This window comes from Bubalus bubalis, chromosome 6 (genome assembly GCF_019923935.1).
Source record: "Bubalus bubalis isolate 160015118507 breed Murrah chromosome 6, NDDB_SH_1, whole genome shotgun sequence".
In the NCBI taxonomy this organism is placed as follows: Eukaryota; Metazoa; Chordata; class Mammalia; order Artiodactyla; family Bovidae; genus Bubalus; species Bubalus bubalis.
The window spans coordinates 64,319,925-64,333,940 of NC_059162.1; positions in this window are offsets into that span (position 1 = coordinate 64,319,925).

The following is a 14,016-nucleotide window of genomic DNA, read 5'->3' on the forward strand; positions in this document are numbered from 1 at the left end:
TAATCAATGTTACTTCCACTAGAAAAGTGGATTAGTTTTTCTTTAAGATAGAGTTAAAAGTTTTGCAGCTAATTTATTTTAATAAGTATTCTTACTGAAGGATCCAAAAAAAGGTGAGGGAGGGGGCATGTTAAACTATAATGAAACACTGGGAAAGAAAGCATGACTTAATTATTTTTCTGGGGTGGATAATGAATAAATTAGCCACACTGCCAGCTTGCCATTTGTACAGGATTGATTACTTTTTCCTTTAAGAATCATATCATGACAAAGTCAATTTTTCTCCTGACTGGCAAACTGATTGATGAGACAATGTCTGGCTGTGAAAGACTTCCTCCTCATCATTGTTTTGGCAATGCTGATATCATAAAGAGAGCCTGAAATTTTCTTGAGTTCATGCTTTCCTACAAATTATAAACAAGTATGTTAACACTTTCTTTACAAGCTGTCTAATCATGTAAATTACAAAATGAGTAATTTACACCATGTGACCAAGTGTATATATTATTTGGGGAGGCTCTTATTGTTTTTCTTGGAAGATTACACAGCTATGCTGGAAAACCGATACCTCCATTGGGACTAGACGTGAGTGAGTTATATTGGGTATTAGATGTTTGTTTTGGTTTTTTTTTTCAGTGTGAAATGTAACAAATCAAGTTTTTAAACTGGAGAAGTTGATTTACCATTTTTTATCATTTTGGATCATGCTAGTGACTGCGATTCACCGGGTGCAAAGAGTCGGACACGACTGAGTGACTGAACCGAACTAAACTGAACTAGTGACCGATTATGCTAGTGACCTATACATTGAAAAATGATCATGATTTCCTCTTGGAATCACTAAAATATTCTGTATTTTTAAGTTAAAAATGGTTGCATGTTTAATTAGGTAAACATTTAATTAGGTAAATGTTTCTGTATATTAACTGTGTTTTCTTAAATGGATTTAACCTTGCTGCCTGCTTACATCTAAGATATCAGCTTCTGATTTGGGTGGAGGGGGAAGGTACAACATAACACTGAAATAGCACATGGAAAATAAAAATAACTGCTAATCCTAACTCAGCATTGCAAAATTCAGTACCAGGAAATTTATTTATTTATTTTTGCCATGTGAGATCTTAGCTCCCCAACCGGGGATCAAACCCATGCCCCTGCATTGGGAGCACAGAGCCTTAACCATGGGATTGACAAGGAAGTCCCCCAAGAAATAGTTTTAAGCACTCGAAGTTCTTGGTGGTTAAGTATCTTCTAGAAAAGAAAATAACCCTGTCCTTCTTGGTCTGTTTGTTTCAACTATCTCTTCAGTTCAGTCACTCAGTCATGTTCGACTCTTTGTGACCCCATGGATGCAGTACGCCCTTTTATTTAATTAAAGAGGACTCTAAATGCTTTTCTCTTTAGAAAGTGAACTTCTTTTCATACAAACTAATTATGATTGTGCAATAGGTGAAAGCCAGTCCTTTTTAAAACTCTTTTACATAAATGTGTGCCTGCTAATTTGATTCAGTTGTGTTTGCTCTTTGCAACCCCATGGAGTGCAACCCCACCGAGCTCCTCTGTCCATGGGATTCTCCAGGCAAGAATACTGGAATGGGTTGCCATACACTTCTCCATTTACACAACATGAGTTCATATTAAATTTAAGAAATACAAATCTTTTAATCCCCACAGTTGTGTGAATCTTTTAAGCAAATTTCTTGTAATAAGTATTTTCATAAAATAATATATTGACAAAGTGTAAATTTCAAGGTCAATGTATTACAATGACATGCATACTTTATGTGCATATTCCATAATTAATTGCATTGTTAAAATACATTTTTACTCTGTCATAGATAAGTCAGTGAAGGCCTTTTGAACATAAAATGCAATTACATATATAGGCACCATTGGATAGATATGCAAACCAGATATGTACAATAGCACACATAAAAGTACATCTTGAAGCTTTCTTACCTATGTCTATTCCAGTTTGTATATTTTGCTTTGTATTAACAGCAGAAACTAATATCCTTGCTTTAATTGAATACTATAAACAGAAACACACTTCCCTGATAATTTTGCCTTCGAAGTAATAATTTTTAAGTGACATAGAAATGTAATATCCTATTTGAAAAGAGAAGTCTCTAATGATATGAAAAGCTTTTACTAAAAACGTACAGTGATGAGGAAAGAAGCAAGGGACATTTTTAGTTTGTGTCTGTTATTGAGAATTAGACAAAGACTGACAATGCCACTAGTACCTCAAACCAACTCAGTAACTGAATCAATGAGTATAGTTCATGAGTATCTCCACCTGAGAATCTGTACCACTTTCCAAGAATTAAAAAGTCTTTTCTCCTGGGTTATGAATAATTTTTTGATCTCTGATTTTTCCTTCAGCCCCACAACCCAATTCAACCCTGAATATCTGAAGTGCTCAAAAGGTCAGGTTGATTCAATGATATTTTATTGGATTCCAGTTCTGGGGTAGGATTTTTTTTTCCTTGATTCTTGTTTTTCTCTCTCAGACAGGTCCCCACTTTTCTTTAAAGCAAATGCCCACTTTCAAGGTCGCATTTGATTTCTTTGCTCTCAGATTTATTTCCTCTCTTTTATGTATTCTTCCAAGAAGTTGCTTCCCTGCCCTGAGAAAATACAAAGTTAGAAGAAACTTGCAAGTCAACACACACACACACACACACACACACACACACACAAACAAAGAAAAATCAATTTTAGAATGTTTAGTGTAAAGTTTATAAACCTGAAAGTGAAAAACTCTCATCCCAATTTAATTTACACAAACTATTTTATGATAAATATCTCTTCACAGGAGTAAGACTAAAAATATGAGGCACAGTTGGTGAATAATTGACAAAAGGATAGAAATTAGGACCAGCTACATGAAAGTGAAAGTGGAGAGTGAAAAATATGGCTTAAAGCTCAACATTCAGAAAACGAAGATCATGGCATCCGGTCCCATCACTTCATGGGAAATAGATGGAGAAACAGTGGAAACAGTGTCAGAATTTATTTTTATGGGCTCCAAAATCACTGCAGATGGTGACTGCAGCCATGAAATTAAAAGATGCTTACTCCTTGGAAGGAAAGTTATAACCAACCTAGATAGCATATTCAAAAGCAGAGACATTACTTTGCCAACAAAGGTCCGTCTAGTCAAGGCTATGGTTTTTCCTGTGGTCATGTATGGATGTGAGAGTTGGACTGTGAAGAAAGCTGAGCGCCGAAAAATTGATGCTTTTGAACTGTGGTGTTGGAGAAGACTCTTGAGAGTCCCTTGGACTGCAAGGAGATCCAACCAGTCCATTCTGAAGGAGATCAACCCTGGGTGTTCTTTGGAAGGAATGATGCTAAAGCTGAAACTCCAGTACTTTGGTCACCTCGTGCGAAGAGTTGAGTCATTGGAAAAGACTCTGATGCTGGGAGGGATTGGGGGCAAGAGGAGAAGGGGACGACAGAGGATGAGATGGCTGGATGGCATCACCGACTCAATGGACATGAGTTTGAGTGAACTCTGGGAGTTGGTGATGGACAGGGAGGCCTGGCGTGCTGTGATTCATGGGGTTGCAAAGAATCGGACACGACTGAATGACTGAACTGAACTGAACTGAACATGCATCATAGTACAAAATGAAAAGTTAGAAGAACACTCTTTTCATAAAATATTGAAAAGTTCTATATGGTAAGATTATAGTATTAAATCCAACACGAGGCCCATCTAAGTACAGTGCTCTATGTGATGACAGAAATCACACACCCCAGAATCTGGGCTTGATTAAAATCTTTACTTTGTAACTTCATATTTTTCTCTTTTGATTAGCTGGACAAAAACCTTATGTAAAACTGTTAATGCAATAGTTGGTATGTAACCCTTAATTCTGGTAGCTAATGACAAGAAGAAAATTGTAAGTTTGATTTTTCCTTTTCCAAAACCTCCCATGGAAATCTGTTTTATTCTATTTAATGTTGGGACTTTGCCCATAAGCTTTCTCTATGGACTAAATCTATTTTTACCTTTTCTTTCATGGAGCAGATACCTTTTCTTATCTATTTTCTTTCACATGCAGGGATTCCTTTGGCTTCAGTGATGAGTAGAAAAAGCCTTAAATAATTTTGGCTACCTCCAGGAAAATGAGACTCCTTGTGGTGCTTAAAGTAGAAACCTATGCTTTTTATATCTCAAGATCACCTACAAAAATTTGTTGTTTTTTTTTGTAACTTCAAACTTTGGAATCAAAAAGTATAAATGTACTTTCTTATTATTCTAGGTAAAGGAAAAAGATAATTATCTTTTAATTTAAAAAGCAGAAGTACTTTTTAAAGTTTTTATGTCCTGAAATCCAATCTATTTCCTTAAAGAAAAAAAATACATTCAATACAAATAAGTTTGTAATTAAATTGCTATAAACTGTAAGAAATTCTGTGCATTTGCTCTTCTGAATATATTTATTTTTTGAATACAATGAAAGAACTTAAAGTGCTAAACCCTTTGCCCTAAATTGGAAGTTTTTCATTTACTAAAATTATATCCTTTCTTCAGATTAGTAGAAGAAAGTTAAGTTAAAAAGCATGTTTAGCTAAATGCTGTTTTGAAGAAAATATCTTTATAATATGTTATCCCCAATTTAAAAGAAAACATTTTTTGGTACTGGAAAGTGTGATCTCAAAGTTTAGGTATCATTTTCCCTAGAAAAGCAAGACTAACATGTTATTTTTGGATATATTTTTCACTTCATTTCAATATCAAACTTACACAAAAGTTGTAAGAATAGTAAAAAAACAGCTGCTATAAATGTATTATTTTGCATACAATGATTACAATCAGGATATTTAAGATTAATAAAATATAGTAATCTAATCAACAGTCTATATTCAAGATTTATCAGCTGTTTTAATAATATATTTTCACAGATTATTTTTATTTCCTGAGTTCAGTCTAGGATTAGGCATGACTATATTGTTCCTTTTTTGATGAAGCAATTCCTCAGCACTTCTTTATTCTCCTTGACTTTAATGTTTTAACATCAGTATGAACCATTTATTCTATAGAATGATCTCAAGTTGGATTTGTGTGATATTTCCTTATTAATAGATCCAGGTTTCACCCTCCCCACAATTTGAACTGGGCCAAATCTCTGGAGACAGCACAAGATCGAAGATATTGTAGGCATGGTTTAATTCTACATTTTTGCCAATTTAAAAACTATTCCTGCATCATATTTACTAACTGATTGACAATTATTTTTAAGAATATAAAATTTAAGAACATACTAAAGAATCAAATTAAGAGTTAGTCAACATTTTAGTATGTGATGACAAGATAAATGAAAATTGTAAACTGACATAAATTTGGGGTAATTTTAATCAGCACACAATTGGCATGACTTGAGGTTGTTGATACTTCTCCCAGCAGCCTTGATTCCAGCTTGTGATTCACTCAGCATATCATTTCTGCATATGTTAATAAGGAGGGTGACAATATACAGCCTTGCCATACTACTTTCCCAATTTTGAACCAGTCTGTTGTTCCATGTCTGGTTCTATTTGTTGATTCTTGACCTGCACACAGTTTTCTCAGGAGGCAGGTAAAGTGGTCTGGTGTTCCTATCACTTTAAGATTTTTCCATAGTTTTTTTGTGATCCACACACTGAAAGGCTTTAGCACAGTCAATGAAACAGAAGTAGATGTTTTTCTGGAATTCCCTTGCTTTTTCTATGATCCAACAAATGGCAATTTGGTCTCTGGTTCCTCTGCCTTTTCTAAACCCAGCTTGTACATCTGGAAGTTCTCAGTTCACATACTGCTAAAGCCTAACTTCAAGGATTTTAAGCATAACCTTGCTAGCATGTGGAATGTTCAGCAGTTTGAACATTCTTTGGGATTGCCTTTCTTTGGGGTTGAAATGAAAGGTGACCTTTTCCAGTCTTGTGGGTGTAGCTTAAGCTTAAGTTTTCTAAATTTGCTGATAAAGTTTTCCACTAACTTTGTTCATATAATGTTTCCTAAGGCGGACTGGACTTCACACTCTAAGATGTCTGGCTCTAGGTAGTGACCACACCATTGTGATTATATGGGTCATTAGGACCTTTTTTGCATAGTTTTTTCCTCTGTATTCTTTCCTCTTCTTCTTAATGTCTTCTGCTTCTGTTAGGTCTTTATCATTTCTGTCCTTTATCATGCCCATCCTTGCATGAAATATTTCCTTGATATCTTCAATTTTTTTCAGTGATCTTTAGTCTTTCCAATTCTATTTTTTTCCCCTCTATTTCTTTGCATGGTTCATTGAAGATGACCCTTTTTTCTCTCCTTGCTATTCTCTAGAACTCTGCATTCAGTTAGATGTATCTTTCTGTCACTTCCTTGCCTTTCACTTCTCTTCTTTCCTCAACTATTTAAAAAAGCCTCCTCAGACAACCATTTTGCCTTCTTGCATTTCTTTTGGATGGTTTTGGTCACTGCCTCCTGTGCAATGTTACAAATCTTCATCCATCCATAGTTCTTTAGGCATTCTGTCCACTATATATAATCTCTTGAATCTATTCATCAATTCCACTGTATAATCATAAGGGATATAATTTAGGTCAGACCTCAATGGCCTACTAGCTTTACCTACTTTATTCAAATGAAGCCTGAATTTTTGCAATAAGGAGCTGATGATCTGAGCCACAGTCACCTCCAGGTCTTGTTTTTGCTGTTTAGAGCTTCTCCATCTTTGGCTGCAAAGAACATAATCCTCCTGATTTTGGTTATGTCCATGTGTAGAGACATCTTTTGTGTTGGAAAAAGATACTTGTTATAACCAGAATGTTCCCTTGACAAAGCTTTGTTCGGTTTTGCCCTGCTCCACAGCCAAACTTGTATGTTATTCCAGCTGTCTCTTGACTTCCCACTTTTGTTTTCCAATCTCCTATGATGAAAAGGACATCTTTTCTTGGTGTTAGTTCTAGAAAGTGTTGTAGGTCTGCATAGAACCAGTCAACTTCAACTTTTTTTGTAATCAGTGGTTGGGGTATAGACTTGGAGTACTGTGGTGTTGAATGGTTTGCCCTGGAAATGAACCAAGATCATCCTGTTGTTTTTGAGACTGCATCCAAATACTGCATTTTGTGCCCTTTTCTTGACTATGAGGGCTACTCCATTTCTTCTAAAAGATTCTTGCCCACAGTAATAGATATAATGGTCATCTGAATTAAATTTGCCCATCTCCACCTATTTTAGCTCACTGATTCCTTAGATGTTGATAATTATTCTTGCCATCTCCTACTTGACCATATTCAATTTACCTTAATTCATGGACAACAGATGGTGACTGCAGCCATGAAATTAAAAGATGCTTACTCCTTGGAAGGAAAGTTATGACCAACCTAGATAGCATATTCAAAAGCAGAGACATTACTTTGCCAACAAAGGTCCGTCTAGTCAAGGCTATGGTTTTTCCTGTGGTCATGTATGGATGTGAGAGTTGGACTGTGAAGAAAGCTGAGCGCCGAAGAATTGATGCTTTTGAACTGTGGTTGTTGGAGAAGACTCTTGAGAGTCCCTTGGACTGCAAGGAGATCCAACCAGTCCATTCTGAAGGAGATCAGCCCTGGGTGTTCTTTGGAAGGAATGATGCTAAAACTGAAACTCCAGTACTATGGCCACCTCATGAGAAGAGTTGACTCATTGGAAAAGACTCTGATGCTGGGAGGGATTGGGGGCAGGAGGAGAAGGGGACGACAGAGGATGAGATGACTGGATGGCATCACTGACTCGATGGATGTGAGTGTGAGTGAACTCCGGGTGTTGGTGATGGACAGGGAGGCCTGGTGTGCTGCGATTCATGGGGTTGTAAAGAGTCGGACATGACTGAGCGACTGAACTGACTGACTGACTGAATATTCCAGATCCTTTTTCAATATTGTTGTTGGCAGCATTGGACTTTATCACCACCAGATACATCCACAACTAAGCATTATTTCTGCTTTGGCCCAAACTCTTCATTCTTTCTGAGATATTAGTAATTGCCCTTTGTTCTTCCAGTAGTACATTGGATACCTTCCAACCTGGGTGGGATCGTCTTCCAATGTTGGATCTTTTTGCCTTTTCATATGGCTCATGGGGTTCTCACAAAAAGAATACTGGAGTAGTTTTCCATTTTCTTCTCTAGTGGACCAAGTTTTGTCAGAACTCTTCACTATGACCCGTTCATCTTGGGTGGCCCTGCACAGCATAGTTCATAGCTTCTTTAAGTTACACAAGCCCCTTTGACACAACAAGGCTGTGATCCATGTAGTGGTTCTTACAGTTTACAGTATTAATTTTACACAATTTTGGGCCTAATACATTTCAAATTTATCTTTCCAAAATTTTAGTTTAGTGTACCACCATATTTCAAATTTTTCTCTTATTAAAAAATAAAATTGTTATCTATGTGATTCCTAAACTTCTTTTCTTCTCCTTTATCCACATATTATTGTTCAAGGAGTAGATTGTTTTAATTATTTATATTAATAGCATAATCTGATAGACAAAGGGAAAATCCTTCCATTTTTGAATAATTTACTTGCTATTTCCAAATTTTCTGTTTCTTAATTATAAAGGAATTAAATCTATAACTTCACCTGAGGATAAATTGGAAAATGTAAGTCCATTGAGGAAGCTTTTATTTTCTTCATTTATTCCTTTCTTCTTTAATAATATCAACTTTTCTATAATTTACTAACAATTTAAATGCACAAATTTGTAAAAAACAATTTACAAATAGTATGCCTTCCTTCAGCAATAGTTTTGTGAAGTTTATTTTTAATTGGAGAGACTGTGTGACTCATAGACACCTGAGGAGAGACTAATGTACACAATTACACAAATAAAATTATTCTGGAGAGACAAATCTGGAAGGAAAAGGAGGAGAAAGCATCCTCTAGGTATTCTTACAGGGAGGTGAATTCTTTCAATGGGATAAACAGGGATGAATATTTGAGGATCCTAGGAGCTCAGCAACATCAAGCAGCTTTGGAGAACTTTATCAGAAAAAGGAATGTATTTTGATAGCTAATAGAATTAATGAGAATTCTGAAGAACCATTCCAGAAGAATGGTAAAAAAAAAAAAAAAAAGAATCCGCCACAGGTATACATGTGTTCCCCATCCTGAACCCTTTATTTGACAAAACTAATACAGTTATGTAATAAGTTTAAAAATAAAATAAAATTAAAAAAAAAAGAAAAAAAAAACAATTAGGGAACAGGGGACATTGTTTAAGCTATGTTTCAGAACTCTGTGGTCAGGAGGCACAGCTGGTAACCTGGATGCTGGATGCTTGATTCCATTTCTACACCACTACCACTGCACAAATAATCTAATTATTCTCTGTAGAAGTCTGTGAAACTTGTACAGACTCCGAGTCTTAGATGAAAGCATCTGATTTTTGCAGTGCAAGTTTAGTGCCCATACTCTGGCTACCAGGAGACAAGGAGAAGGACTATTGTTGCACTTCCTTCTACTGCATGCATTGGAGCCCAGTCACCAATCAAGATTTAAAAATATAAGACTTTACCAAATTGAGAACCCAAAATTTGGCAGTCAAAAAAACTCCAAAAAACCACAAAAAAGACCTCATAATTTGTTGACACTTGAGCTATAACTTAGATGTAGGAAAAGACTGCCCTTCAGAGATTAGAAATAAGTGTGAGGAATGCCAAATACAAAGGCAGGAATGAGACTGAAACATTCAACAACAAAAATGGAGACCAGAGTTTATAGAGCAACATATTATGTACACTATTTTTAAGATAATCATATTACACGAAATCCTTCTATATTTAACACTTAAAGAGTATTTTAAATAAGAAGTATTTATTATGTATATTATTATTTCCTTATATAAATATAATTAAAGCTTTTTTATTTTGAATCAATTGCAATCATCTATTTGTTTTCAGTTTTGCTCAATAAACATGGTAATAGGCATTAATGTTTTATATTAAATTCTTTGTTTTAAAATACTTTTCAATTTGATTCCCTATTATTTTGTTCATACATTAAAATCTAGTCAAAAGAAAGAACAAACTTTATATTTCTGCTGTATCATTTTTTTTAAGGATAATTAAAATGAGCCTGGATTTATAAACTATTTTGAAAATATTTTCTTTTTTGTAATCTGGAGCAAATTCTATAAAATGGGATACACACACACACACATATGTATGTATATACCTATCTGTTTAATTTGAAAATTATTTCTCATAAAACTGTGTACAGCTTCCATAATCTAATTCATGTCTCATTGACTACTGACTGGGAATGATTGACAGGTATGAGCTCTAGTGACACCTTCCTATATCCCCCCAGGCAGACCTTAAGGGAGCTTTGAGTAACTGTAGGAGTCACAGGGTAAGTTTGGGGACCTCCAAACTCTCTCTACTTTTAGTAGTACTATTATTGCTATTGTGTCAGGATTCAGTTTTCAGAAATGGCCATAAGTCTTGCTTGACCTGGATCTATTGACTTACTTAACTGAGGTCTTTCAGAGTATTGCTGCCAGTTAGATGAGAATGCTCATAACTGATTCCAAAGTAATTGCATATTTGATTAATTGTTTCCTTCATTGACTGATGCACTCATTCAGCAATAATTCATGAGATTTCTTTCTGTTCCAGGAGTACAGCCATGGAGTCTGTCTCAGATTGATTTCTGACCCAAATGCTTACTAGATCTGTACCTTTGGGAAAATTACCTAACCTCAGTAGTTCTCAGTTTCTACATCACAAAATGAGGATAAAAACATCAAACTCATAGAGTTTTACTTTAATTTTATAGCAATTATATGGTAAATTACATTTCTTATGGCATATAGTTATAGAAAATTTAGTACATTATAACTACTGTGAAAACTAGAATACAGATCAGTCCCATAATTTCCACTTTCTCTGTTATCTATTTATATTCATACCTTACCCTCACAATGAACTCCTGACAACCACCAATCTTTTTTATAGCCCTATATTTTTGAAAACATTATACAAATATCCAAATGAAAGGATGCAACATAAATTTTTGAGACAGGCTTTTGTGCTTAGCATAATCTTTGAGGTCCATATAGTCTTGTACATCAGTTATTCTTTCTTTTTTACAGATGAATAGTATTCCATTGTTTAGATGTACCACTATTTTTTTTTTTTTTTTTTTTTTTTTTTTGCTTTCAGCTGAATTTATTAATATGCATGAACAGAATTAATGGCATTTTCCTACTTTAACGATTATTTGTGTATGGTTTGATTTATGTGCAAAGGATACATTTAGAAACCACACAGGTTATCACTTTTTTTAACCTTACATTCTTAAGTTTATGGCAAAAATTTAGCATCCACAAGTATTTTCCTCTAATTTTAAGCTTATGCTAACGATATATGAAAGGAAGTAAAATATGTCCAGATTAAGTCTCCAAAAGAAAATGCTTCAGGTTTTACAGTTTGGGGATACATTTGCTTTTTTTTTTTTGAAATGTACAAAAAGCCCTCCTTAGCTCACATGGAATTATTATAGGATGTTACTGACCATTGGTGATAACCCTTGACTTTTGTCGTGCTGTCGAGTGGTAGGCTGAAAAAACAAATAGATTGTGATACGATTGCCCACTTTTCAGCTGGATTTAGACAGTATTAGTGTTAGGTTACATTGCATTCATCATGATGACATAAATACGAATGATGTAGTATAGGAAAAGACACTTGACCCAAACTTTTGAACTAAGAGTTACTCTCTTTCGCCTGGGTGCTTCTTGATCCATGCTCTAAATATTTTATTTATTTTTTTTTTTAATTTTATTTTATTTTTAAACTTTACATAACTGTATTAGATTTGCCAAATATCAAAATGAATCCGCCACAGGTATACATGTGTTCCCCATCCTGAACCCTCCTCCCTCCTCCCTCCCCATTCCATCCCTCTGGGTCGTCCCAGTGCACCAGCCCCAAGCATCCAGTATCGTGCATCGAACCTGGACTGGCAACTCATTTCATACATGATGTTACACATGTTTCAATGCCATTCTCCCAAATCTTCCCACCCTCTCCCTCTCCCACAGAGTCCATAAGACTGTTCTATACATCACTGTCTCTTTTGCTGTCTCGTACACAGGGTTATTGTTACCCTCTTTCTAAATTCCATATATGCGTTAGTATACTGTATTGGTGTTTTTCTTTCTGGCTTACTTCACTCTGTATAATAGGCTCCAGTTTCATCCACCTCATTAGAACTGATTCAAATGTATTCTTTTTAATGGCTGAATAATACTCCATTGTGTATATGTACCACAGCTTTCTTATCCATTCATCTGCTGATGGACATCTAGGTTGCTTCCATGTCCTGGCTATTATAAACAGTGCTGCGATGAACATTGGGGTACTCGTGTCTCTTTCCCTTCTGGTTTTCTCAGTGTGTATGCCCAGCAGTGGGATTGCTGGATCATAAGGCATGTCTATTTCCAGTTTTTTAAGGAATCTCCACACTGTTCTCCATAGTGGCTGCACTAGTTTGCATTCCCACCAACAGTGTAAGAGGGTTCCCTTTTCTCCACACCCTCTCCAGCATTTATTACTTGTAGACTTTTGGATCGCAGCCATTCTGACTGGTGTGAAATGGTACCTCATAGTGGTTTTGATTTGCATTTCTCTGATAATGAGTGATGTTGAGCATCTTTTCATGTGTTTGTTAGCCATCTTTATGTCTTCTTTGGAGAAATGTCTATTTAGTTCTTTGGCCCATTTTTTGATTGGGTCATTTATTTTTCTGGAGTTGAGCTGTAGGAGTTGCTTGTATATTCTCGAGATTAGTTGTTTGTCAGTTGCTTCATTTGCTATTATCTTCTCCCATTCTGAAGGCTGTCTTTTCACCTTGCTAATAGTTTCCTTTGATGTGCAGAAGCTTTTAAGGTTAATTAGGTCCCATTTGTTTATTTTTGCTTTTATTTCCAATATTCTGGGAGGTGGGTCATAGAGGATCCTGCTGTGATGTATGTCAGAGAGTGTTTTGCCTATGTTCTCCTCTAGGAGTTTTATAGTTTCTGGTCTTACGTTTAGATCTTTAATCCATTTTGAGTTTATTTTTGTGTATGGTGTTAGAAAGTGTTCTAGTTTCATTCTTTTACAAGTGGTTGACCAGAGTTCCCAGCACCACTTGTTAAAGAGATTGTCTTTAATCCATTGTATATTCTTGCCTCCTTTGTCGAAGATAAGGTGTCCATATGTGCGTGGATTTATCTCTGGGCTTTCTATTTTGTTCCATTGATCTATATTTCTGTCTTTGTGCCAGTACCATACTGTCTTGATAACTGTGGCTTTGTCGTAGAGCCTGAAGTCAGGTAGGTGGATTCCTCCAGTTCCATTCTTCTTTCTCAAGATCGCTTTGGCTATTCGAGGTTTTTTGTTTTTCCATACAAATTGTGAAATTATTTGTTCTAGCTCTGTGAAGAATGCTGTTGGTAGCTTGATAGGGATTGCATTGAATCTATAGATTGCTTTGGGTAGTATACTCATTTTCACTACATTGATTCTTCCAATCCATGAACATGGTATATTTCTCCATCTGTTAGTGTCCTCTTTGATTTCTTTCACCAGTGTTTTATAGTTTTCTATATATAGGTCTTTAGATTCTTTAGGTAGATATATTCCTAAGTATTTTATTCTTTCCGTTGCAATGGTGAATGGAATTGTTTCCTTAATTTCTCTTTCTGTTTTCTCATTATTAGTGTATAGGAATGCAAGGGATTTCTGTGTGTTGATTTTATATCCTGCAACTTTACTATAGTCATTGATTAGTTCTAGTAATTTTCTGGTGGAGTCTTTAGGGTTTTCTATGTAGAGGATCATGTCATCTGCAAACAGTGAGAGCTTTACTTCTTCTTTTCCAATTTGGATTCCTTTTATTTCTTTTTCTGCTCTGATTGCTGTGGCCAAAACTTCCAAAACTATGTTGAATAGTAATGGTGAAAGTGGGCACCCTTATCTTGTTCCTGACTTTAGAGGAAAT